Source organism: Sciurus carolinensis, chromosome 3 (genome assembly GCF_902686445.1).
Source record: "Sciurus carolinensis chromosome 3, mSciCar1.2, whole genome shotgun sequence".
Lineage (NCBI taxonomy): Eukaryota > Metazoa > Chordata > Mammalia > Rodentia > Sciuridae > Sciurus > Sciurus carolinensis.
The window spans coordinates 134,513,497-134,540,693 of record NC_062215.1 but is presented as its reverse complement, the minus strand read 5'-3'; the positions used below and the strand labels follow the sequence as shown (position 1 = coordinate 134,540,693).

Below are 27,197 nucleotides of genomic sequence, written 5' to 3'. Positions count from 1 at the left end.
GGTTATGCTTTCTATGGAGTTTTTAACTTGGTTTATTGTTTCCTTCATTTCAAGGATTTCTGTTTTTTTTTTTTTTTTTTTCAGTATCTCTAACTCTTTATTGAAATGATCTCTTGCTTCCCGTATTTGGTCTTTTAACTGTTGATTGGTGTGATCATTTAATGCCTGCATTTGCTCTTTCATCTCCTCCTTCTATGCGTGCATTTGTTCTTTCATCTCCTGATTTGCTTCCCTGATTGTTTTAATTATTTACATTCTGAACTCCCTTTCTGACATTTCTTCTGCTGTGCTGTCATTGTGTTTTATTGATATAGTATCTAGGTTTGTTTGGGACATTTTCTTCCCTTGTTTTCTTATATTGGTCAGATGTCAATGGGACTGTGAGATATTGTGGATTTCCTCTATTGGCTTATAGTGTCCCTGTAGATTTCCAGTATATCACCTCCCAGCCTATGTAGCCTGAAGTCTTGGAGGAACTTGATAATGCAGTGCTTCTAAAGAAAGCTGCCCTAGCCCACTACTGGTTCCAGGACTTGGAGCTGGCTCTGTGCGGAAAGGCTATCACTGGGTAGTCCACTCCGAGAGGCTGGCCGTGAAAGGAGCCTGCCACCAGAGGGAGTAGGGCTGCTTGGGGAAGTCCCTGGCTGCCCTGCCCTGGTCCCTGAAGCCGCCTGCAGTCCGGAGCTCACCGCTGGCTCTGGGAGTTGGAGCTGGTTTTGTGCAGAAAGGCTCTCACCGGGGGGCCTGCTCCGAGAAGTTGGCCATGTGGAAGGAGCCCCCCACCGGAGGGAGCAGGGCTGCCTGGGGAAGACTCTAGCTGCCCTGCCCTGCTCTGAGAAGCCGCCCCTATCCGGGCCTGCCACCCGGGCCGAGCTTCACCCGGTGGTGGAGACTCACCCTGTGGCTGTATTTTAGTCTGAGTCTCTCAATGTCTCCCTTTCTTGAATCCTGGGTTCTGGAGCAACAGGCGATGCAGTCAACCTCTAGTCCGCCATCTTGGATCGCTTCGATGATTACTTTTAAGGAATGGCTTCCAGGTCTTTAAGAAGGGTGTCCTTGGGTTATAAAACTTGTCAGAGGTTTGTGGAAAGATTTTAATCCCAAAGTACAGAGAAAGAATTTACAAATTTTCTGAAGTCCATGTATAAGAAGAGGGAAGGGAGGGATTTCTGTGGTGAAGTCATCTGCAGTTGGAGGGGTTGGGGTGACAGGAAGATGAAGGGCTTAGAGTCAGAAAGAATACTGTTTCATGTTTGGTTAAGCTCAGGGAAATGCTAAGTTCTTCTAGGTTAAATCTCATAACTTTAAAGGTAAGGACCATGAGAACCAAAGGAGGAAGGTGATACCTTGTCCACTTTGTGTGACAATTACTGTGAAAAAGTGAGACCAAATAGTATAAATTCTCAGTTCAATTCTACAATAAGAATACATGAGCATTTTGCAGTCATTCTTTGTTTTACATATTTATTCAAGCATTATTGGTATACAAATGACTACATGTATTTAACATGTACAATTATATGAGTTTGGACAAATATAAACACTTGTTCTATACTCACCAAAATCAAGGCAATAGACGTATCCAGTATTTCCTAATTTTCTCTACCCCCACCCCATTTTTAAAAAGAATTCTTTAAATGATATCTACCCTTTAGCAAACTTTGAAGTTCACATACAATATCATTAATTATAGGCACTGTCCAATGCAGATCTCTGTATCTGATTAATTTAGCATGATTGAAACTTCATACCCATATCCCAGCAATTCCTCATGTCTCTCTTACCCACCAGATCCTGGTAACAATTATTATATTCTCTTCTTCTAAGAGTTAGAATATCTTGGATACCTTATGTAAGTGAAATCATACAGTATTTGTCCTTCTGTGACTGACTTATTTTGCTTAGTGTAATGTCCTCCAGATTCATTTATGATTTTTGCAAAGGGTAAGATTACATTCTTTTTCTAAGGCTGAATAATATACCATTATATGAATGTGTCATATTTTCTTTATCCTTGCCTAATCATATAAAGAGAGAGCTATATGACATTTATTTGCAAAATTGAGTTGATTTCCATCTTTGACTATACATTTTGTTAAAAAGACTCTAACATCCATGCTTAAAAGATTTAACTCATCTTGTTTGAATGTTTACATAAGAGCAATAACTCATAATATAAATTCAGATAATTTCTGAAAGAATATAGTCTCACAGTAACCGTGTACATGACCATTTCTTGCCTCGAAAGAAATATTTATTCTATACATTTGATGCTGAATAATTTGGAAATTTTAGTTCATGTAAATTTCTCCCCATTTTTATTTACCTTATTTTTATCTGGTGTTTGAAAAGCACTAATATGTACCTAGAAGCAATTTTATAACAATAGGATTGAATTTGTTAGTTAAAAACCTTTTAAGACTATATGCTGTTCTGGGAGCTGTCACTGTGAGCTGGCAGTGCTAACAGAAAAGACAGCAAGTGTGTGTTTACTTAGTTATCAATTTAATATAATGACGTAATGATCAGTTAAAGAAGAATATTCACGACATCTTACACTCCCATAACTACTAGTGAATAGAATGAACTATGTATTCAACACTTGATTATTGATTCAATGTATAAAGAAATTAATGAGTAAGGCCAGGCCTGGTGGCACAATCCTGTAATCCCAGTGACTCAGGAGACTGAGGCAGGAGGATCATAGGTTCAAAGCCAGCCTCAGCAACCTAGTGAGGCCATAAGCAACTTAGTAAGATCCTGTTTCAAAATAAAAATAAAATTAAAAAAAGAAATGGCTAGGAATGTTGCTCAGTGGCTAAGCACTCCTGGGTTCAATCATTTCTGGTACCAAAAAAAAAAAAAAAAAGAATAAATAAGATATACCTGAAAAAACAAAACAAGCAAAAAAGGACTAAAACCTTTGGATATTTTCCTAACTTTGCCAAGATCACACCTAGATAATATTAAACAGAAATTTTTACTCTTTTAAAAATTAACCCAACAAAATTTCAAAATATCTAGTGTAATCTATTTCTCAGTCGGCAAATACTATTTCCCAATAAATTTGACCTTAATTTAATTGATTTATGTTGGAGATTAAAACCCTTTCTTTTTGCTTGGTAAGCAGGTAGAAAATAGTTGTAAATGGTCTACAGTTAGAAAATTTTAGATATGAAGCAATTTTATCCCATGGTGACCGATAGATGCCTGTTTTGGTTTGTACAGCAAATTATGGACAGAACAATGGTTGAAATCAGGTGTACTGTCCACTGATTTAAGTTTTTACTCTCCCAGAGCCTTTCTCTGAGTGGAGTCAGATGATGATAAGCAGATGGGAAGCAAGGCCAAAGACTAAGAATTTTGAATATATCCTTATTGCTGGTGATCAACTACAAGAACAAAAGGAGACAAAATCCACTACTACATGAAACAAAACTTCCTAGCATACATAATATATCAACTCCCTTAGCGACCATAATCCTTTAATTATCAGAGAAGCTTATGTGAAGTTGTCTCTAGATTCTCTAGTAGGTGTTTAAATATTGGATGAGTCATTATCAGCATTTGGACTTAGCTGAAAAAATAATACAAACAATAATTTTATATTAATATATGTAAAGTGTAATTATAAAACTCTACAGTTATTAGAAGCAAGCCCTGAATAATTATTTAATAAACTTTATTAGATCTATTAGGTCTATTGTTTTATATCTTAAATAATTCTTGAAGACTTATGTCTAATGATTATATAATTTTCTTTTTGTAAAAATTAGCTCCCATACTGGCATTACATTAATAACATTTCTAGCAAAAGCAAATAACAAGTTCAGTAACTGAATTCACATTGACAGGTTTCATTTTGATCCATTAAGCCAATTTAGGAAAAAAAGCCATATTGATCAAAGTGATAAAATTAAAAAGCACCCTTTCCTTGCTGCATATTTTTAACTAATACTCCAAGCTGAGATCAGATACAAAATCAAACTGCAGGATTATTTTAATTGACTATGGCATGGATTTGTGCCTTACATTTTCTTAAATGTAGTCATGTATATAGCTACTTAAAAACCATAGGTGCTATTGGATAAGAATCTGAAAATATATCTGTGAAATTTATGACTTGGCACTTACACTGAATTTTCATGTCATCGAGAACCCTACCTACTCTAAACGTCCTGAAATAATTTATTACTGTCATCTTTTGGGAACAGTTTTGGTACTTAACTCAAGTGTTAAGAGAATTGTATTCTAAAATCTAGGGCTTGAATTCAAACTTCCAATACTTCCACACAATTATAAATATTCAGAAATCCAAAAATCTCTAAGATCATCAAACATTTCAGAGTTATGCCTGATAAATGACATCATAACCACCCAGACCATCAGGAGTACCATATCCTCGACTATAATTGTTCCCTATTCCCATTCTTCCAACAGATCCATATCCTTCCTAATTATCCATTCCATCTTTTCCATAGCCTCCCCATTCTAGAGCCTTCTTCAGGAGTAGAATTCAAGAAGAGTTCAATGTATCCATGTTGCATGTTATTTTTATCTTTAGACAAGGCAGCTGCTACATCTTCGTGTGTCCAAATTATACATCTGTCACTGTTATCACCTCAAATATCAATATGAAGACTTAGGGGTGAGAAGAAATTAGCAATATCCTTTTCAGTTGCACAAAATGTACAAAATGACCACCATCAAAACCTGAACTTGCATCACCAGCTCCACCATAGCCATGACCCCCCCATACCTCTTCCATCTCTCATTCTGTCATCAAAACCATCATTTCCATGGTCATAATTATTACAGTCACTCTAGTCATCAAAACCTCCACAGCCACCATCATATCTATCCCCTCCTTGTCACATTCTGTCATACATACCTCCCTACTCAGCTCCATAATAACCACTTTTTCCTCCTATTGGTTTATCATATGGTCCTGGTCACCATATATCCTTTGATTTCACTCCTGTTGTTTCTGAAGGTCTCAATAATTCTGTGCCCTATTCTTTCCTTGTATTTTCCCTTAAGCATCTTCAGCTATCTCCTTTGAAGCAAACTACACAAAGGTTTCGCCTGCGCTTCTCCCCTGGCAGTTCATCCTCAATGTTCTCCCATTTGGCACAATTTCCAACCCTTGAAAGAACTGAACTATTTCATCTTTGCTGCAACCAAATGGCAATCCACAAAGTGGTACTGTCCCATTACTAATGGCTTTTGGGCCTTTATGTTTCATAACCTAATCCATCTCAATATCGTTCAGTTTAAATACCCCTTTTACTTCAGATACCCTGTCAGGCCATGTAACATCGATTCCTGCACATGGGTTGGGTCATGAGGAGGAAGAAGCTGGCCTCTTGTAGCACTCCCCACAACAAATTTTCCATCCGTCTTCTGTGGTGGCAACTCGAAGGAAGCTGCGCAGCCCAGTGACAGGCTGGGGGGCAATGAAAGAGAGCAAGAAATTAATAATCATATGATTTTCTAATAATACTTTTATTAATGTCTTTAAAGATGATTTATGTGGTAATGTATCCATCCTGCATGCACTATGAATTCTATATGGTAAAGGTTCTTTAACACAATTGATGTAGAAATAAAACAACTAATTTGAAATAATTTCACATTTCTTGCATAGCATTTACTTTGTGACAAAAATGACCAAGAAATATTTACAAACCCCATAGCAATATTCATCTTTGACTCTTGTGTTTTCAGTAAAGTATAAATAAAGATGATTTAGTAAGTATTAATGTATGAATCCTTCCTGCAGTAACGATTCTGTTATTTTCCAAGTGGGGCAATTTGAGCAACTAGAAATTCCTTGGCTAGTTCTAAAATTCCATCTTAATGCATTTTTTTCCCAGTGTCGACAAGCATTATTCTTTCAGCATCACATTTTTTTTTTTTTTTTGGAAAGGGTTATCTAAACTCTGAGGACAAAGATTAACTTTTCTCACAACTGTGCTGTTCTCAAGGAAAGAATGAGAGGATCATTAACATGAAAAAGCCTGGAAATTCATCAATTGCTCTTAACTGAAGCAAGAGTCATACTGTTGTAGTAAAGACCTGAGAGGGTATTGAAATATGCTAAGGTATTTTGAAAATTTCTTGGAATTATTCAGCATAGTTTTACTTATGCTGCAAGAAAAAATAAACTACCTTCTTGAGTCAGACCGCAACCCCCCCGCAGCCACTCCTGTAAAATCTAATGAAGTTTGGATTCACCTTCCTGGAAAGGAAGTTGGGAAATGTTTTAGTTAGTTTTTGAATCCTTGCAACACAAAGTCCTGACAAAAACAATTAGAGAAGGAAAAGTTTATTTTGGCTCACAGTTTCAGAGATTCAGCCCACAGTCCACTGACTCCATAGCTCTGGGCCCAAGATAAAGCAGAACATCATGGCAGAAGGGCATCGTGGAGCAAAGAAGCTCAGGACATGACAGCCAGGAAGAAGAAAGAGAATCCTGCTTACCAGGGACAAAATATAAACACCAAAGTCAAGCCACAGTGACTTATTTCCTCCCACTATGCCCTATTTACTAACTACACTAGTGTATTAATCCACCAATTAGGTTACAGCTCTCATGAATGATCATTTCACCTCTCATCATTTGCATTGTATCATACCTGAATTTTGGGGCACACTTTATTATCTAAACCATTTCAGGAAATATGGTCTTTCTGCATGCCTAAGAAGAGATAACAATATAATCAATATCTATCATTGAATCTATTGCAATTTCCCGCAATCTTATTCTTCCCCAACTTTACTTCCTAAATTGTGCCACAAAATTAGTCTCTAAACATTCAGTGCTTTGTTCAGTTCTTTGACATGGAGTAAAATTAGTTAAAGTAGTTAACAATATTTGTATGTACTCTGCCTACATTTAAAATATAATTTAGTGTTTTCAGTGCTTCTACCAAACTATTAAGTCATGCTATTTCTCTTAATTATCAAGCTGTTGCAAACATTGAGCTTCATTGAATTCATGGCTATATTCATGAATAAATACTGTAAGAATCAATATCCTTGGTTATTATTTAAAGGTAAGTTAAATGCTATGTTCCAAATATACAACTAGTGAGAATATGTTTTAGAATGGTTGTGCTAACTCAAAACAGTGACCCATCCCACAGTCATTACTAGGATTCCATGTTCCACATGGAATCCTATTTACAAGTTCTAAGTGAATAGTTTCCAAGAATATAATTTATGGACATGTGAAATATAATCCTTTCAAAAGTATCATAACTACTATTTAGAATAAAATGTAACTCTCACTTTTAAAAGACATTATTTATGGTCAGATAATTCACACAAATCACTGATAAATCAGATATATTGTTGGATAATTTATTTCCTTTCTTCATAATGAGTTTCAAAAATAACAGCAAAAGGTTGCATAGGTAATACTTACCATGTCTAAAAGCTCTTATTCATTCAATACCCTAGAGGAAAAATGTGATTGAAAATTCAGAATTTTTATTATTTTTGAGAGGGAGTTTAGGACTTTTCCAATTCTCTAACTATATTCTATATAAATATGTCATATCTATTATTTTGCCTTTTACTCAAATGTCAAACTCTGGGATTTGGAAAGTATTGCTAAACATTATATTTTTATTTTTCTATTAATAATAAAACAAGAAAAATTTTGCATGCCTTGGGAATAGGTTCAAAGATAGTATGAACCCATCATGTCACTTGTCTTTTCTATGTCATTTCTGTGTTATTTCCATGTGTCTCACATTATAGTACATTAAATGCAGCATGAGGTTCTATTCAAATATATTCATAACTCAAGCTGAATGAAATGCACAGTGACATTGTAATAATAAAACCCTCAATGGCATTTCCTTTTGAAATTTTGTTCAGTCGGTGGACCTAAAATAGACCACAAGGGCCTAACTATTAACCTGAATGATGTCCGAAGTGGATGCTGTGGTTTCTTAGATTCCTGTTGCAGTGGCTACGAGAATCTCTCTTTATTCTTTGCCTCTTCATGCTTGCATGTATGCTTTGACAGGCATCATGGGAATCTCCAGAGCAGCAGATGGTCTATGCACAGCTCCCTCAAGCATGAATCAAAATTTCTGTACTTGTGGTCAGGACCTTAAGTGGCACACTATTCTATCTGATTATTTTCATTTTCTGGATTTGCTATAGGATTCAAATGAAAACTATTTGTATAAAACAATTAATAGAACAAGATGAATTAAAAGGGCAAGTATTTAGGTTGAAACAATTTTATGTAGAAAGTCACACTTTCTTTGCTTGTCAGTGATGTCATTTCCCTATGACTTCTGATAATATTAGGCAGTACTTGGGTGAACATTTTCATTCAACCAAATAAATAAATACACTAAGGGTTTTTTTTTTCCTCAAATAGAATAATACCACAAACTATAAGTATATACATTATCCCCTGCCTCCAAGAATAATATGGCAAATTAGAGATATTTACCTTCTAAATTAAATTTCATGTGATTTGTGAAGATAACAAAAAGTTAAAACTTACAGTTTAAAATAAAGTATATTAAACTGACATTTAACCTACTTATCATTTGTGTTGCACACAAATTTGTCATGAGTTATTTATACCCAGATATTGAGGTAGTCCAAGGATAGCTTTGTGGACATTGGAAGAGCTTGCTAATTAAATTCAACAGCCACAGAGTTTTGAAAGAAAGATACATAAGCTTACTGAGTTTAAACAGAGGGTTAATTTGGATTTTTTACTTCATTTTCAATTTCTAGCCTTTAACTTCTCACTCTCTCAAAATGCTTTGAAATGGTGTAGAGAAGTTAGAAATTTGGATCCAGCAAAGAAACTGTTTCCAAGAGAAAAGAAAATTGTGAAGAAAATGTTTCAGAAATGAGGGGTGGGAGACATAAGCATGTGAGTTCTCATCACCACTTGAATTTTAATCCCATCCTGAGTAGCCCTTGTCTAAGGTCAAGTTCACACTCCAGTAAAAGACTTGGTCATCTGACCTGGCTCACTTTCACTACAGCATGTGGGAACCACTGCAGTATAGCATATGGTTTTATAAGTCTTCATTGGGTTCTTCATATTACTAGGACTTGTTCAAACTTTTTAAATTTCACAAGGGAAGTGATGAAAGATAAGATTTTCAGTTTAAATGATCCTTTAAGTTTCATGGATGCAAGTTTACCTACTAATGAGGATAGTTCATATAAAATTTGACAAATGGATGTTAGGTCATTGTAGAGTATGAATACCTAAGGGAATCTTATTGTCACAGGAACATGAGGAGCTTAAACTCCAAACCTCCATTCCTGTGTTCCGACAAAAGAAATTTAGTCAGACACTGAAAGTCAAACAAGAGAACTTTAAGTGAAAATGAGATAAAATTTTGAGTGAAAATGAGCCTTACTTGAGCACAGTAAGGCTGACGCAGAGAGCATTCTCAAGACAGACAGTGGGCTCTCTCTGAGCAGAGAACCACAAAGGGAGCAGTGTCATTTCTAAGTTTATTACTTTTTGATGTTTGCCTTGAGGACTGGGGACCACCTTCCGCAATCTTTGTCAATCAGGTGTTCAACTCCTCCTTCACATCAGATGGTTGAGTTTTTGACCTTAATTTGTTCTCTCCTCAGCTGTCATGGTGTCCATCCTACTCAGGGGAGCTTCATTGACAAGTCAACCCTATGTAGATATGGGTACTGTGGTCAGAAGCAAGTCAGGGGTCACCTTTCTATGCCTGCACTACTAAAGGAATCTTTCTTTCCAAGCAACCATTGTAAATGAACCCTGTCAAAAGCTAGTCCCATTAATACTTCTCTTTTAACATATTTCTCCAATTGGGTCCTTTTGCTTTGGTTTATTTTCTACAAATTAACTAACACCATTTGCTTTCTCATTCAGTGTCACTGGCTCTTTGCGGTGCCAAATCCGCGGGTATTTGTCACCGCCTGCAACAACAATTTGTGCGGGTCTTTATGGGTGGTGGACTGGAAACTGAGCTACTTCTATCTCTGTGCTGCTTCCTTCCTTGCTTGTTTATAGAGGATAGAGGAAATGAGGCTTACTTGCTTTGAGAGGAGAGAGAGAGAGGCTTTGCATAAAAGAGAAAGAGAGACTTTGCTTAAGAGAGAGAGACTACACTTTCAGAGATCTATATCTTCTTAGTTCTGCACTTCTTAAAGGTGCGTCCTGCATCCTGTGAACTAAGGGTGCATCTATCTGAGGTGCTTCTTAGTGATGCGTCCTGCATACTGCGATCTACCTATCTGTGATCTAGAGGTGTGTTCTCAATTCTCCGCTCTGTGATCTGCCTTCCCCCGCTGCCTACTGCTTCTCTCTGCTAGCTGCTTCTATCTGCTTGCCGCCTCTTCTTCTTCCTTTCTGCTAGTGGCTTCTCTCTGCCTCTTGCTGCTAGCTGCTGCTGCTTACTGCTGATCCTTACTGTCGCGCCCCTGCCCACCGCCCGCTTATATTCCCTCCAGGAGGCAGAGGGCGGGCCACGCCAGTTGCAATCAGGTGAGGAGCCAGTTGCCCTATCACGGCAAGGGTTAAAATGAGCAGGCCCGCTCGGGAACACCTGTGCATGCTTTGTGCGCATGGACTTAACTGAATACGGCCAGTGATAAATCACCTGAGTGTGCTTATGCCAACCAACCTCCTCACTGCCGATGTGATCAGGTGCCGTTCTGGCGTCGTCTGCATGTCATAGCCCCCAACAATTCACTTTGAAAGAAGACTCTAAAATTCATTTAAAGAACACTTGTGACCTTCACTGCGAATAACTAGCTATTATCTAATATTATGGTTTGGATCTTAAATGTCACCCAAAAGCTCATGTGTTGAGGGCTTGATTCCCAGCTGATGGTGATATTACAATAAAAATTTTAGGACATAGGGTCTAATTGGAGGAAGCAGACCTCTGGAGGCATGTCCTTGCAGAGTATATCTTTTTTGGCCCCTTCCTTCTTCCTTCCTTCCTTTCTCTCTCTCTCTCTTTCTATCTCTCTCTCTCTCTCTCTCTCTCTCTTTTTCTGGCTGCCCTGAGGTGAGAATATTTGTTCTACCATGTTCTCCCAGTCATGAGGTTCTGCCTCACTTCAGGCCCAGAAACAATGGAGTCAAGGGACCATGTACTAAAACTGTTGAAATCTTGAGTCAAAATATGTCTTTTCTTTTTAAAATTGATTTATCTTAGGTATTTAGGAAGGGAAAGCTAAGATAGTAGATAGGGAAAATATAATTCTTTTATTTTATAAATCTAGTTATTAGCCTTTACCACCTTTTTAATAATATTTTCTTCTTGTCTTTGTTCATTTCTGACTGGATTTAGCAAGAATTGAATTAGATATTGTTTGTCTAGGTCTGTAGTGTTCAATATGCTAGCCTATATATGATCATTCAATTTTTATTACTGAAATATAATTAAGTTTTAGTTTTTCAGTTATACTGGTTGTATTTTAGGTACACAAGAACTACAAGTGCTTAGTGGTTGCCATATTGGACAAAATGGCCATTTCCTGCATCATAGTAAGTTCTATCAGACAATACTGGTCTAGATGCCAAATACTGAGGATTAATTTTCTTTACAAAGAAAATCTATATATGCATTTATTTCATAGTCCTACTTATTATAGAACTTCCTGAACATAATTCTTGTTAGCCAGGCATGGTGACACATGCCTGTAATCCCAGCTATGTAGAAGGCTAAGGCAGGAGGATCACAAGTTCAAGGACAGCCTCAGCAATTTATTGTGCCCCTGACTCAAAGTAAAAAATAAAAAAGGACTGTGGCTCAGTTGTAGAGCACTACTGGGTTCAATCCCAGTACTGGAAACATACATAAAGAAACCAAACCAAAACAACCACCAAAAATCTTGCTAAAGTTAGCTTTTAGACATTAGTTTTCAGGATTTTAAAAATATTCTAATATTCACCCAGTTAGTTTAAATGGGTAAGCTCTTTTGCCCGACACTTAGTTTTACATTTTGGTTACAATACCACCATTTACTTAGAAATAGAAACATTGTCTGGAAATAGAGCTAGTACTTGTAGGATGACAAAATGATCTGTCCTCTAAAGTAATTCATAGGAAGGATGACTTAGAGGCAGAATAGCTAGGGCACTTTTTAGCCGTTCATCTCTCCTCTCTCATTTCTCCTCTACCTAATATATTTCCTTTACAATTAGGAAACACTGGGTTCTCATTGCACTTATTAATTTCAACATAAATTTTTTGCACCCTTTTCTCTCCATCTTCAGTAAAGAAATGCAATTTTCATGTAGAAAACTATCTCATTGTAAAATAAGTACACATTTCATTAGTGAACAACTATTTTTTTCCCACAAATCTCTGATACTTCTAGAGTTGCTATAAATAATCCGTCATGGTTTTCAAAACTGAAGTTTTGTTTTAACAATATTATGTGTACATAAAGTAAATTTAATTTGCTAACATATAAAATATAAAATCCTCAAGATAGAATTTAAGGATTTCCATTAAATGATCTTTAATCATTTTCTTCACTATGCCACCATACCAACTCCATCCTAATTTCACTGTTTTTTGAAGTAGCATTTTTCTACAACTATACTTAAGTTTGTCCCATGCCAAACACTAAAGCTTTACTCCCTATTGCCATCTAAGGGCGTAAAGGTCCTCAGTCTTCTAATTGTTCACTGTATCATTCTCTAAGGTGCCTGCCTTCCTTCCTTATAGCAGAAAGCTTATGTTTATTTATTCTTTCTATGAAACTTTATTAATGTCATTATTTTACTCCACCCCAACCCCTGTTTTGTGGTTCTGAAGCTCAGTCCCAGGGCCTCTGTATGCTAGGCAAGTGCTCTACCACCGAGTTATACCCCTGCCCTATTTTACCCTTATTTTTAAATGATGCATATAAAATTTCAGGGTGATTGTTTTTGCTTTTGACAATTTAAACATAATACTTTAGATTAATGAACTCTAATAACAGATTACAAAGTTTTCTATTGCATTGTTTGCTCAGTGAGATAATCTGTCTTTTTTCTCTAGTAGTTCATAAGATTTTTTTGTGTGTGTTCTATCTACAGTTTGTTCTATCTGCAATTTCACTATGATTTGGCTGTGTATTTGCATTTATTTATTCTTCTTGATACTGGAGTTTATTCTTGATCTGCTAATCACATACACATGGTATAAATTTACCAACTATTGTCCTCCATGATTTCTTCAACTGCTTTGGTAACACCTACTAGGTATCTACTTCTTTCTTAATTATCTGATGAAATTTATGTCTTTGTTTATCTATCCTGTTTTTCCAGTGATTTCTTCAATTTTATCTTACAGATTCTTTTATTTTTAAATTGAATTTTAGATTTTTTTCATTTCAGTGACTATATCTTTTAACGCTGTCACTTCTTCATTTTTCCATGTTACTTTTTTCATTCTTTTCTATTTTATTTCATAATTTATTGTTTCTTCTTTTCTTCCACAGTTTTTAAACTTTTATTTATGCCTTTGAGTATGAACACACTTTTATTAAAGTCTTTGCTGGTTGGTTCCATGTAGCTCTTCTGGAGTACACCTTATTTTGACGTGTTAATGTTTGATTGTTGCTGCCCTTAACATGAGATATTTTCATGATTTGTTTTTGTTTGTTTGTTTTTTGTTTTTTACCAATTTGGCAACCAATTCAAAATCTGATGTTATATTCTGGTCTGGAGTTAATCTCTAAGTACATGAGTCTTCTTATTCTGTTTCTATTCAGGTGATTTAGTTTTGTTATTTTGCCATTTTGCCTATAGCTTTCTGTCTGTTCTGGTCACACTCAGCAGATTGGGAGCAGTTTGGATTTGCCTTCTTTACAGACAGTGCTGGCTAATCCTGAGCCTTCCCACCTCTTGGCGTCAGTTCTGAGCCTGATTCCACTCCACATCTCTCTTGACGTCGTTCCTTCCTAACCCACAGCTGAGCACACATGCTGCCTCAGCTCCACTAGGCAGTTAAGCATTACTTTATGGAAAAAAAAAATATTGTTCTTGTGTTTGAGCAGTTATGACCCTTCAGTTTTATGCCTTTATGCTTCACTGATCAATGTTTTGCTTTTGTATAAGTAGATGCCTTAAAGAATGAACTCATCACTGTCTGGACTGCAATTTGCCTAATATCTTTTATTTTTATTTTTAAATATTAAGTGATGTAAGTCCTCGTCTCTCACTTCTTGGTGACTTCACCTTCCGTTCCCCTCTGTGTTGTACTGCAGAGCATTAAGCAAGCTTGAGTCCTGGGGTCACAGGGCTCTTCTGGATTAATTTGAGTTCCTGAGACTGCAACCCCCTGTGCTAGTGTGGTAGGAGGTCTGTGGGGTCCCAGAGATAGGGATACGCATGAGTTTATAACCCTGAAGCAGTATGAGTTCAGGCAAAATCTGTTTTCTCTATAGCCCTGAGCTTATAGCAACCTGGGCTCTAGGTGTCTGTGGAGAGATAAGTGAGTTCCATCCCAACACAGAGGTACCATGCAGACTCCAGGTTGCCTCCCTCTCAACTCAAGCCTATGACAAATTGAAGCTTTCTAGTAGTTAGGATTTCCAGCTTCCATGCTGATGGGTTTGCTGAAATTCTTCTGCTCCCCTTGCTGGGTGACGGTTGCCAGGGTGAATCCTTGCTCTGTCAATGCTGTCATTCCAGGACTCTGAGTCTTACAAGGCTCTAAAAGTACCCCTTGCTGAGTTCCAGCATTCTCCTATGTTCACTCTGTGGAGGAGGAAGTGAGTGCTGGGCACCTCTGTTCAACCATCTCAAATTCCTCTCTGACATCTTTTCAACTCAAAGAATTGAATTTAAAATACTAATCTCAGAGTGAGAATATGCTCAGAAAGAAGAACTGTCCCATTTCACTTCCAAATTAAGCCACTGAAGACAGTGTAAAAGGAGTGATATACTTTTAGATCTATACTCTGGTTAGTCGAAAAGCCACAGTAAGGAGATCTCTGAAGCACATCAGTTAATATTGCATTCATTACTAAAAGTGCATATTTCAGCAATTCACAATTTTGTTTTTGACGTTTTCTTTCACAAAAAAATTAAAAAAAACCTTTTTCATTATAGTTAGTTTTAAAATATCTTGAGGGTTAGGAGTTGGAAATTTGTTTTTCCTGATTCTCTTTTATCTAACAGTGGTAAACGTAGAAAGTTTTTAAAATACTTTTGAAAATGAACCATTAATTTTATGAGATGATAAAGACTTTAAACATCATCTAGTTCAACTTTCTATTTACAGATGAACAAAGGTATGCTTGAAAAAGTTAAGTGATTTGCATAAATTCAGTTAGCTAATGAGTAGCAGTTACCTTGTTTCCATGACTAAATTTGAAGTTTCTTAATTGTAAAAACTAGGAATTATAAATCTTTGTGTGCCATGTCACATATAATAACATGTTCCAAAAAAGACTTGCTCATAAAATTTCTGAAAAAATTACTGTTAAGAGTTATGAGCTCAACAAATTAAAAAAATAGTAATAGAAAATATTACTTTGTTACTCTTATTTATTACCACTATTACCAACATTAACTGTATTCATTTGCAAAGCATTTTCTGCTTTATTGAGATAAAATTTAGAAAAATTTATAGACATTTTTCTCATTATGTCTTCATGTGTTTATTATTTTTATAAATAATTCAATTTTCTATCTCTAAGGCTATTGCTATCTCAACTTAGTCATTTTGCAATATTTAAAAATCCAATTATACTTTCACTCTTAGTAGTAATAGTGTAACAAATACTCAATTGGCCCTCCTATCACATAAAGTAAAAAACTGAGCAAAATATACAAAATAATGTTTTTAAACATTGAACAACTGGCAGCACATGGTAATAATCCCTGATAGAAAACAAATAAGAAACACACCTTAAAATTATTCTCATTTTGTATTTCTGGAGTGGTTTTCAGTTCAGAGAGTAGGGAAAGAAATCTAAACAGTGTGTTGTTCTCCCTGATTTAAACAGACAGAATGGAATTTGGGAATGTGAAAGTGATTTGAAATTTATAGGTAGAGGATCAAAAATATGGTAGCTGCACAGAGAAATTCTGGAGATATATAGGAGGGTCTTCTTTAGTGTTTTTATGAGGACTAATCTCTAAATTTTCTTAGAGAAAAATCACTGAGCCAGATAGAATCTATGTTAAATAGTAGGTTGAACAATTTCCAAAGCTCATACAAGGCTGGAAATAAAGTTGCTACTAGCCAGAGATGACCTTGCAATATGTACTGTGTAGTCTTCTGAAGGTTATCATGTGGGTGGCAGAAATAAATTGGCCCTAGGCAAAAACCTTCTCTAAAAGCAAATAAAAATGCTTAAAAAATGGATGTATGCGACACATTTCAGGAAGTGGATAAATAAATAAATAAAAAGTAGTTAAGGGGGCAGCACAATATAACTTTCCCTGCTTTCAGTATGGTTTGTCTTGCTTAACTCATGTTGAAATTTAATTCCCATTGTGACACATAAGGAACATGATAACAATCTGACTATGGTGTTTGAATGTGGACTCTTTTGGAGATTAGGATTAGTAAAGTCATTAGGATAGAGCTCCCATGATTGAAGGAAAAAAAAAAAAAAAGAAAAGAAGTAATATGGACTTAGACAAGTGTACACATGCATGCTCCCTGTCACTTGCTATGTGATGCTCTGTGCCAACTTGGGATTCTACGAGCAAAAAAACAGCCATCATGGGATGTGGCCTCTAGACCTTGCATCTTCATAACCAAAATAAATATTTTTCTTGTAATTTAAACAGTTTTTGGTATTGCATTATTAACAATAGGAAATAGACTAAGAAAATGGCATCTAACAATATTTAGTTTCAATAAAAATTACAATGCAAAAAGACTGTAATGTGTCTAATGTCAAACATTGAGAGAGTTCAGATTTTACCCTGTTTTCAAACTACATTAGCCTGCTGTAGTTTCATGCATGTTGATAGAGACACAATGTTCCTGGGTCAGAGACAAAGGACTTTATTCCTCATACCTCAGCAACCTGTAGAGAATGTTAAATTCACTTCACTTACCTTGTCCTCACTCCTTCCAACTCAGACACAGAAGTGAGCCCAAGTGGGCGCCACACACATAATGGATTTGTATCAGTGCTGAGGAATCCAGGGCTTAGGAATCTTATACTGCTAGCAAATCTGCCCAATCTTTTTTATCAGAGGGAAACTTTATCTTTACTATAATGTTCAGGAAAAAAATGTGCCTTTTTTCTTGGATGGAGATAATAACTCTATCTTCCAAGATTCTTTGCTATAGAACCATCCATGAAAACATAGAATAAAATCTGACAAAAGAAATAAAGAAATGCTATGAATTATCTCTCAACATTCAAAACAACACAGGTAGGAAAGATGGTTAATATAATTCTAATATATAGATTTCCTGTGTTTGTATATCTATCTTCTGCACAAACATATTATTTTTTAAAAGTCAATTGCTTTAGATTATAAAAAGTATTCAGTAAATATAATGTAAATTAAAAATTTTTGCATAAAAATGCAACATGAGCAAGTTGCTATTAATGTTCTAATTTTGGCTTAAAGGCTAAGACACAGCATAAATGAATTCTATTAATAGTAGCATCTAATTATTGTTCTAGTGGAAATTTGGGAATGTTAGTATATTAGTGTGGCTGGAGAGACTGACATTACTTTTGTTCCCAGAACAACTAAATACAGATTTAAAACTTGCTATAAATAGATGCTAATCAAACTAATCGTACATATAATTTAAATATAGGCACTATGAAGATTATCTAAAAATTAATTCTAACATAGAGATTTGGCAAAATTATATTAAATCTACCATACTAATTGAGATGAGGTTTTTTTATTTGTTTGTTTTTTTGTTTTGTTTTTGTTTTTTGTACCAGGGATTTAACTAGGGGTGCTTAACCACTGAGCCATATCCCCAGGCCATTTTAAAAACATTTTTATTTTAAGACAGTGTCTTGCTAAGTTGCTGGGCCTGACTTTGAACTTGTGATCCTCCTGCTTCAGGCTCCTGAGCTGCTGGGATTGCAGGCCTATGCCACTACACCCTGCTAAAATAAGGTTTTTACATGCAAGTAAAAACCCCATAAGACTGGATTTGCATAATAAAAGCTAATAGATTATAAAATGGTTGAATAATGTTCCATTGTGTATATATACCACAGTTTCTTTATCCATTCACCTGTTGAAGGGCAACTAGGTTGGTTCCAGAATCTAGCTATTATGAACTGAGCTGCTGTAAACATTGATGTGACTGTGTTACTATAGTATGCTAATTTTAAGACCTTTGGGTATAAACTGAGGAGTGGGATAACTGGGTCAAAGGGTTAGAATGGAGAAAATTATACATTGTTTATTATAACACATGTAATATTTCACATTTCTTGTGTTTAACAAGTGTAGTAGTGAGCTTTTTATCACTGTAAGAATATTTGAGATAGTCTAAATTTATAGAGAAAAGAGGTTTATTTAGCTTACAGTTTTGAAAACTCAAGGGCATGGGGCCTGTACCAGCTCAGTTCTGGAATGGACCCTCTCCACTGTGCAGCTTCATTGCCAATAGCAATGGTGGCAACATGTGCAGGCAAAGTTTTTTCTCAATACAAGAAGTCAGAGAGAGTGGGGCATGACCAGGCTCAGGCTTTTATAACAACCCACTCTTGATAACTACTAAGGGACAGCAGAAGAACTACCTGAACTGCTCCCAAGGAGGTCACTGACCTAAGGATTTCCCAGTAGGCCTTACCTCTTAAAGGTCACATACCATCTCTCAGTACTGCAACCCTGGGGACCAAGCCTCCAAAACATGAACCATTGGGGGAACATATTCAAATCATATCCAAATCACAACTCATAGCTTAAAAAGTATCTGGTATATATAGGAAAAACCATCCTCAGTCAGGCATGAAACAATCTGAAACAGGTTTCATAGAATTGAAAATAATAATGGCTATTATTAATAAAAATAGCAATATTATTTTTATTAGTATCAAATTTGTGTTTGAACTTTTTATACACATTCTTTATCATTCAATATTCATAGAACATATGCAAGGATATAACCTCCCTTCAACAGATGGTGAAACAAATTTCAAAAGGTATTATGACTTGCTCCAAGTTTATAAATTGCCAACACCAGGATTTGGCCCCATGTTGGTGTGACTTTAACAACCATGCTTTTTCTCCTATGCCAGACTGCCTTTCTGTCTTTTTATAGTGAGTTTAGAACAGGGTTTATCAAACTATGCCGTGAGTCAAACCTGATGCATCACCAGGTTTTGTAAGTCTATTGTTACATTGTCTCTGACTGCTTTTGAGCAATTGTGACAGAGTTGTTAGTGGTAAAGTTGAGTAGTTGTGGTAGAGATATAGCTTGCCATGCCAACAATATTTAGTCTCTACCCTTTATAGAATATGCTTGATAACCTCTGTTTTGGAATAATTAATTACCTAAGTCTAAGGATACATGACAAAGGAAATATGTAACTGTAGAATAAGGATGGATGTGAATCAAACTTTCTTCATTATTCCTTGGATTATGAAATTCACAGGAAGTTCTTTGGAGGGAAAAATCGTCCATGAATGTCTTACTGTAGATTTATGTGTAGACAGTTGAAGTCTAGAGAATTGAGTAGCAATTCTTATGAAAAGGGAGAATGACCCAGAGCAGGGGAAAGACTAAGAGAACTCATATGTGTAATGAAATGCATGATCTGCTAAGTAAAATTATGAGTACATGTGCCAAATGATGTGGAACAAAGTCACTGGCTACTTGATAGCTGAGAATGAAGTGTTGACAAATGGTAGCCACTTGATAATCTTGGATATAAATAGCAATGATTTTGATTTTTATATCAAGTCAGAGAGCATCTGCTTGTTTTGAATAGAAATATTTTTTTTTTTAAAAAGGGTAAGCACAAATGGCTTTTTAAAGGCAACAGTCATGAAAGTGACTCAAAAATAGTCTTCCAGTGGTGTCCTTAGAAACTGAATTATATTATCAAAAAGGAAGAGAAAATCTCTGAGACAGTCTAAAAATATATTTGATTCATAAATATTCCTCAGATGGTGTGTGTCTTACCTGAATGACCAAACATCTGTTCTAACCTTAAATTTTCATCAGCTCATAAAGTCTAGTTTAAAAACTTCAGTATTCTTCCTGCTGCTTCCCAGAGTAGCAGGAAAACTAAAAGGATCTTATGAACCTTACCGTTTTATCTTATAGTAAGGGAACTTAACTCCAAATTAATTAAAATGGCACATCAAATCAGAAAGTAATTATGTGACATGTCATAGCTATGTTCTTCCTAGTTCTCTACCAAAGCAAATTAAATAAAGTTATTGGAATTCTAATTACCTAGACCTGTAAAAGAAAGTTTCAAAATCAAAAAATAGCACAAATATTTCATTCTATCAGTTCTGTTTTCTTTCTTGACATAGTCTCAGTGAATTAAGAAGTCACTGCCAGTTTTCTTTATCAAATGTTTATTCATTCCTTCCTTCACTTACACATAAAAGACCAAAAAAATGATGGAGACTGGTTAAGTAGGAAAGGTTATGAACTATATATCACCGAAGAGATTTTAACCCTTTCCACTTACTCTCTATCCTTTCTGTTCCTTCACAGACATTTTATTCATTCTGCTAGGAAAGACAACATTTTATATTTGTGTTTGGACCAGGGATTGAACCCAGGGGTACTTAATCACCGAGCCACATCCACAGCTTGTTTTTAGTTTTTTGTTTATTTATTTATTTTATTTTGAAATAGAGTTTCTTTAAATTGCTCAGGGCCTCACTAAGTTGGTGAGGCTGACTTTGAATTTGTGATCCTCATGTCTCAGCCTCCCAAGCTCCTGACAACGATATCTCTTTATAAAATGAAGAGGTAGAGGAATCATTGAGGAAGAAATGTGGAAGATAGCTGCTTAACTGGAGGTAGAATCCAGGCCATTTTAGGCAGAGAGAAGTTGAAAAGAGATTAGAGTGGTTGTAGTGTTGAATGAGTTTTAGGGGAATAGTTGCAATATTCAGATTTATTTTTACAAGTTTCCCTGTGTTGGTAGTGTTATTCTCAATGCATTATAGTGCTTTGGGGCCAGAATTTTCAGTTAGTTGTGTTACCATATAGTGAAGTACATTGGTGCAACAAAAACAAAAAAATAAGTACTGAATTCTAGTCTACACTGATAAGTCCTAAGAAGACCCAGTACAGAGTACCATTATAGCATAATTTAAACAGAGCTGTGAAAGGAATCACATTCTGAGGAAACATAGTTAACCCTCTGAAGGTCAAGTGGGAATTATTCAAGTGAAAATTTGGGTGTGGGAAGAACATATTATTGGTGTCTTCAGTGAGAGTAGTTTTGATGCAATGACAAAGATAGAAGTCAGATGGGAAGTAGGCGAAGATTGAAGGTGTGCTTAGGTGACAGAGTGGTATAAATAAAATTTCCTCTCAATAAGTTTGACTTGAAAATAATGAGACAATAATATAGCATATGGAAAGGAATGTGAGATTTGAGGGAAAGATGGCTCCCCTTACTATGAGAAATGCCAGAGAATGGTTGGGTGCTCATGGACTTGGTGTTATAGAAAGAAGGAGATAGTCAATGGATCTAAGACTCTGAGAAGGGTGAAAATAAGGTCTATAATACTTTGGGAGTGTTGCCCTTTTAGAAGAAGGGAAATTCCAACCCTGACATCTATTATAATAAGAGAGAAGAAAGAGGATTGATGCAGGTTAGGTTAAGTTTATAGTTTGGCCATTAGACAAGGTGAGTTCTTGTCTGCAGACTTCATGATTCTTGTAAAGCAGTCTGAACTTGGGGCATTAGCTGAGCAAGAGATGATCATGGGGATGAGAGAGGTTCGTTCAATTAGCATGGCAAACACATTGAAAAAGTCATCGGCAGGAATTTTTTACCAAGTATAATAAAAATTGAGTAAAATTGATGGACAGCTTGACTACTTAATTAATACTGATAATCATGAATATATTATAATGAAGCCAACATAGGTAATTTCATCTAGTAACTTTCAGTTGTTAGGATGAAAGCTCAAAGGAAACCCTTCACTTTTGACTTGCCATGCCTGAAGGATATAAAGAGGAAGATGGAAACTTCCTTTTTACAAAAAGATTTTTATGATTGTCTCTGGAATTTAAGCAGGATAAATTTAAGCAGGATAAGAAAGGCAAGGACACACTGAGGCTTATGGTAGAGGGGTCATTGTGACATTATTAATGGTAAGAACTATGATTGGGAAGTTTGCTTCTGTAAGTTGGAAAAATGGAAAAGAGTGGTCAGAGAGGAGGATGTTGAATTGATGATTTGGTAATGATGCTGAAGTTTTTGGTCACATAGTGAAAAATGGAGGAATAGGTAAACATTAAAGCTGAGTTTCTAGGCACTAAAAACATTTAATAATTAAAGTTGAAGAGGAACATAGGCGACTGACTTTATGCTGTGAAGAAATCTAGACTTTCTGTGTTTTGTTTTTACCTACTGGTTCTGGTTCTGAGACAGTATCATAAAATACACATCTTACTTTGTAGTTATTCATTCAAAAATGACTATGAAATTATAATGCACTGCAAACCTGTAATGATACATGTTCTGTGAAAGATAATGTAAAGCAGCAGAAACTATACCTGGTGGTCATTCTGCATTGGAAAATGGAAAAATCTTTTCTTCTTAAAGTGTATGCTAAATGCATTAATTTATTATTTTGTGTTTTTTTTTCTTCAAAACATTTCCTTTTTTTGCATCTTTCATCTCCTCTATGCTTTGTGTTGTTAACAACAAGTGATGTTTGATCTGTGATTCAAGGAAGACAAATCTTTGATGAAAATAGTGAAGTGAAGACTCTTCATGTGTCCTTTGACACCTTAGTAATTTGAAGCCAGCACATATTTTAAATTCTTCATTAGGAATTTAGCAATATTAGAGCATTATAAAAAACAGATCTTATTCCTTCAGTGTATGCTTTATGCTTTATGTTCTGTTTTATATACGAGGACAAAATATTAAGTGGTTTGCATTTATAATTCATTATTATAGTGACTGACATAGACTTCAACTATTTCCATGTCTTGGGTTACTAATATATTACTACTAGGCAATAAATAGTCATGTGAGACATTATGATGTGAAGTTCAGGAGCAACTTTTCATTTTGGATTTTTAAAAATTGGGACATTGACATGGACTACATGTGTGATGAACTCCTAATGATTCTGAAATTAGGCTTAGGGAAGAAATTACTCCTCTAAGCATTCACAGCTTTTTGGATATGAGAATCACCCTTTTTGGTGACCAAAGATTTTTGCTGTCGTATTGTCTAGCATACTTATTGAATTAAAATGGCTAAAACATAATGGCAAACCCAAATGATTGCCATTACCTGAAGATAAATAAAAGAAGCAACATTATTCCTGAGTTACTTTCTAATATCATAATAATTACAGTAAAAATATTTTTTCCATTGTATGACCTTCATATCTTTCTTTTACAGATATACAAGCACTATAGAGACATAGTCAGTTATCTAAATTCATCAAACCTCCTAAGCATTGGGAATTGAGGTTTTAACCCAAGTAATGAAATTCCAAATCAGAGACACTTTCTTCTACTTCATATGAAAAATCTATATCTATATCAATATATCTATGTATGTATCTATATCTACATCATCTATTTCCATATACACAAACAATATGTATGTATGTGTATACATTGGCCTAGCTAAACACACATGCACACACACACACACACACACACACACACACACACATTAGCCTTCCTATTTTACCAAAGTATTGTATGAACTATACACAAAAAACTACATAAATGAATTTGTGATAGGCAGATTTAAATTAAATGCAAGATTTTTATGATAACTTGGAAAGTTAAATTTACGGACACCTGCATCCCATATTTCAAGTGAAATTTGGTGGTAATATCTCTGAAAACGAAGTTTGAGAATGTAGTCTCTTCACTTGGTATTGACATGTTTTTTAAAAAGCAGCTGCACACGAATTCTCATCCAAGCAGAAAGATAATACCAGAGTTCCAAACTGGAAGCTGAATAGCCAAAGGAAGGTAGGCAGGCATGCTTTCAGGACTGAGTGAACATTATGAGGAAACAACACAGGAATGATGATAGTATCTAGGAATGTACTGCCCAGCATCATAATTACTTTGAGGGTATTATGAAGTAAAGTGAATGCACAGATTCCAAGATGACTATGATGAATGACTCTGTGCTTAACTTGGCAGCTAGCAGTGACAGTGAAATACTTGGCATTATTTCTCTCAAAGAGAGAGAGAAATGTTGTACAACATTTGTAAAAGCATTCCTTAAGTAAGAAAGATTCCTAAATTGCTGTTTCTAAAATCCTTCATTGTTTATCTAGTTAGTATATCTTTTTAAAGACCTTTTCTAATGTGTTTCAAACCAAACTTTTGAAACTTTATAACACCTGTATTGTTAAACTCTTGATTCCTTGAGCCTGCTTTATGGTTTGTACTTTCTCTTATTTTTTAACCCACATCTCCCCTTTAGCTTTGTGGAGTTTATTTGCCATAATTCATGGTCCATTTCAAAAATTTATCTTCTATATAGTCTTTGATTCACCTTTAACTGAAGATCTCTCTTTTCTATACTTCTGTGGGATCTTGTATCTTCTTCATCATGTGTTTAGTAAGTCCTTAGGTAAATTTCAACTGAGGAACTTTATGCAAGAATTATGAGTAAATTTGCCCTTTGAGTGTTAGGTTTCAAAATCAATGCCTAGGAAATTAGACCAGGGAAAAAAAGGAACTCAAAGTAGTACAAATGATTCTCAGATCTGAAAGACCTGATTGCAATCTTATTGGGTGTATTAACATTTAATGAATGAGTGAAACAATCACATTAATTTAGAGTTGAATGCAATAATGAAGAGAAGTCTTAGGAAAACTATAATAGTGACCTTCAAAGAAAGTTTGAAGAGAGAAAGTCTTTCAAAATGTGGTACACATACAAGTGGAATATTATTCAGTCATAAAAAGGACAAAATCTTGTCATTAGCGACAAGATGGATGGAACTGGGGCCATTATGTTAAGTAAAATAAATCAGGTTCAGAAAAAGAAGTACCACATGCTTGCTTTCTCTCTCACTTGTGAAAACCCAAATGTCACCCTCATAGAAGAATGGAGTAGAATAATGGTCACTAGAGACTTGAAAGTATAGGAGGTTAGAACAAAGTTAGATGAGAAATACCAAAACACAGGAGGAGTTAGTTCTGGATTTCTACAGCAGAGTAGGATAATTCTTAGTTCCAAAAATCTATGATGCATTTTTAAAAAAGTAGAACAGAAGAGTCTGAAAGCACCAAACATATTAAAATGATTAGTGTTTGAGGAGATGGAAATATTTATTACCTTGATTTAATCATTACACTTACATACATGTATCAAATTATCACACTTTGTCCCATACAGAAGTACAAATATTGAATTTCAATAAAAATTTAAGCAAGGAAGAAGGCTTAGGCTAAACATTTGTATATTTTAACAAGAAAGCAAAACTGGGATAGTGGAAGAGAGCTATGTAGGTGTAATATTTCTATATCTCACTGGAATTAAGTAAGCACACATCTGAATTTGGTTCTAATAAGTTAAAATGTAAGCTGTAGAACAACCACCTAGTAAAACTGTATAACTGGAAACTATGCTGAAAATATTATTAAATAAATTTAAATGATGCATCAGAAAATATTTACTTAATGCAAAATAAAACAAAAAAAGAATAAATAGAACAGCAAAAAGACATGAGATACATAGAAACAAAAATAAAATGCCAGACAAATACTGAATCATAAAAAAATAATGAAGCCCTGATACTACAACAAGGATAAAACCTGAAACACGATGTTAAGACTTGCAATGACCTTGATTGGTGTGAAATAAACTTCTAATAAAATGAAAGGTGACACATATGAAAATCAAAGATTTAGCCAGATTTACCTACTTCCATCCTTACCCGTCATGTTCAGTGAATGAAGCCAATCACAAAGATCACATATTATTTGATTCCATTTATGTGATCCTACTGTTTAGAGCTGGAAAGTTCTCCAAAGGCCCTTAAAGGCTTCGTCTTCATCTTGCTGTTAAAGTTTAAAGGGCAGGTCCTGGAGTGGGAGGTTTTCAATCACTGGGGTGTGCCCTCAAAGGGGATTGTGTGAATCCAAGCTCTTGATTCCCTGCCTAAGGATATAAGCCTCCTCTGCCACACGTGCTTCTGCCATGGATGTTCTGTGCTGCTACAGGCCCAAAACAATAGGATCAACATCTCTAGTAATAAGAGAAATGCAAATCAAATCTACCTAAGATTCCATCTCACCCCAATTAGAATGGTGATTATCAAGAATACAAGCAACAACAGGTGTTGGCGAGGATGTGGGGAAAAGTACACTCATACGTTGCTGGTGGGGCTGCAAATTAGTGCAGCCACTCTGGAAAGCAGTGTGGAGATTCCTTAGAAAACTTGGAATGGAACCACCATTTGACCCAGCTATCCCACTCCTTGGCCTATACACAAAGGACTTAAAACCAGCATACTACAGAGATACAGCCACATCAATGTTCATAGCTATTCAATTCACCATAGCCAGATTGTGGAACCAACCTAGATGCCCTTCAGTTGATGAACGGATAAAGAAAGTGTGGTATATATATATACAATGGAATATTACTCAGCCATAAATAATAATAAAATTATGGTATTTGCAGGCAAATGGATGAAATTGGAGAATATCATGCTAAGTGACGTAATCCAATCTCAAAAAACCAAAGGACGAATGATCTTGCTGATAAGCGGATGATGACACATAATGGTTGGTGGGAGGGGGGCAAGAATGGAGGAAGGAGGGACTGTATAGAGGGAAAAGAGGGGTGGGAGGGGTGGGGGGGGAAGGAAAAAATAGCAGAATCAATCAAACACCATTACCTTATGTAAATGTAGGATTACACTAATGGTATGCCTCTACTTCATGTACAAACAGAGAAACAACATGTATCCCATTTGTTTACAATAAAAATAAATTTTTAAAAAGTGTACTAAAAAAAAACATAGGATCAATTGGTTATGGACTGAAACCTTCAAAACTATGAGCCAAAACAAACCT

General features: G+C 35.5%; 1 pseudogene; it reads right to left on the bottom strand.

The window, feature by feature from the left end:
* Window positions 1-4,348: 4,348 nt before the first annotated feature.
* LOC124979494 (heterogeneous nuclear ribonucleoprotein H3-like) lies at window positions 4,349-5,257 on the bottom strand (annotated as a pseudogene).
* Window positions 5,258-27,197: the final 21,940 nt, after the last annotated feature.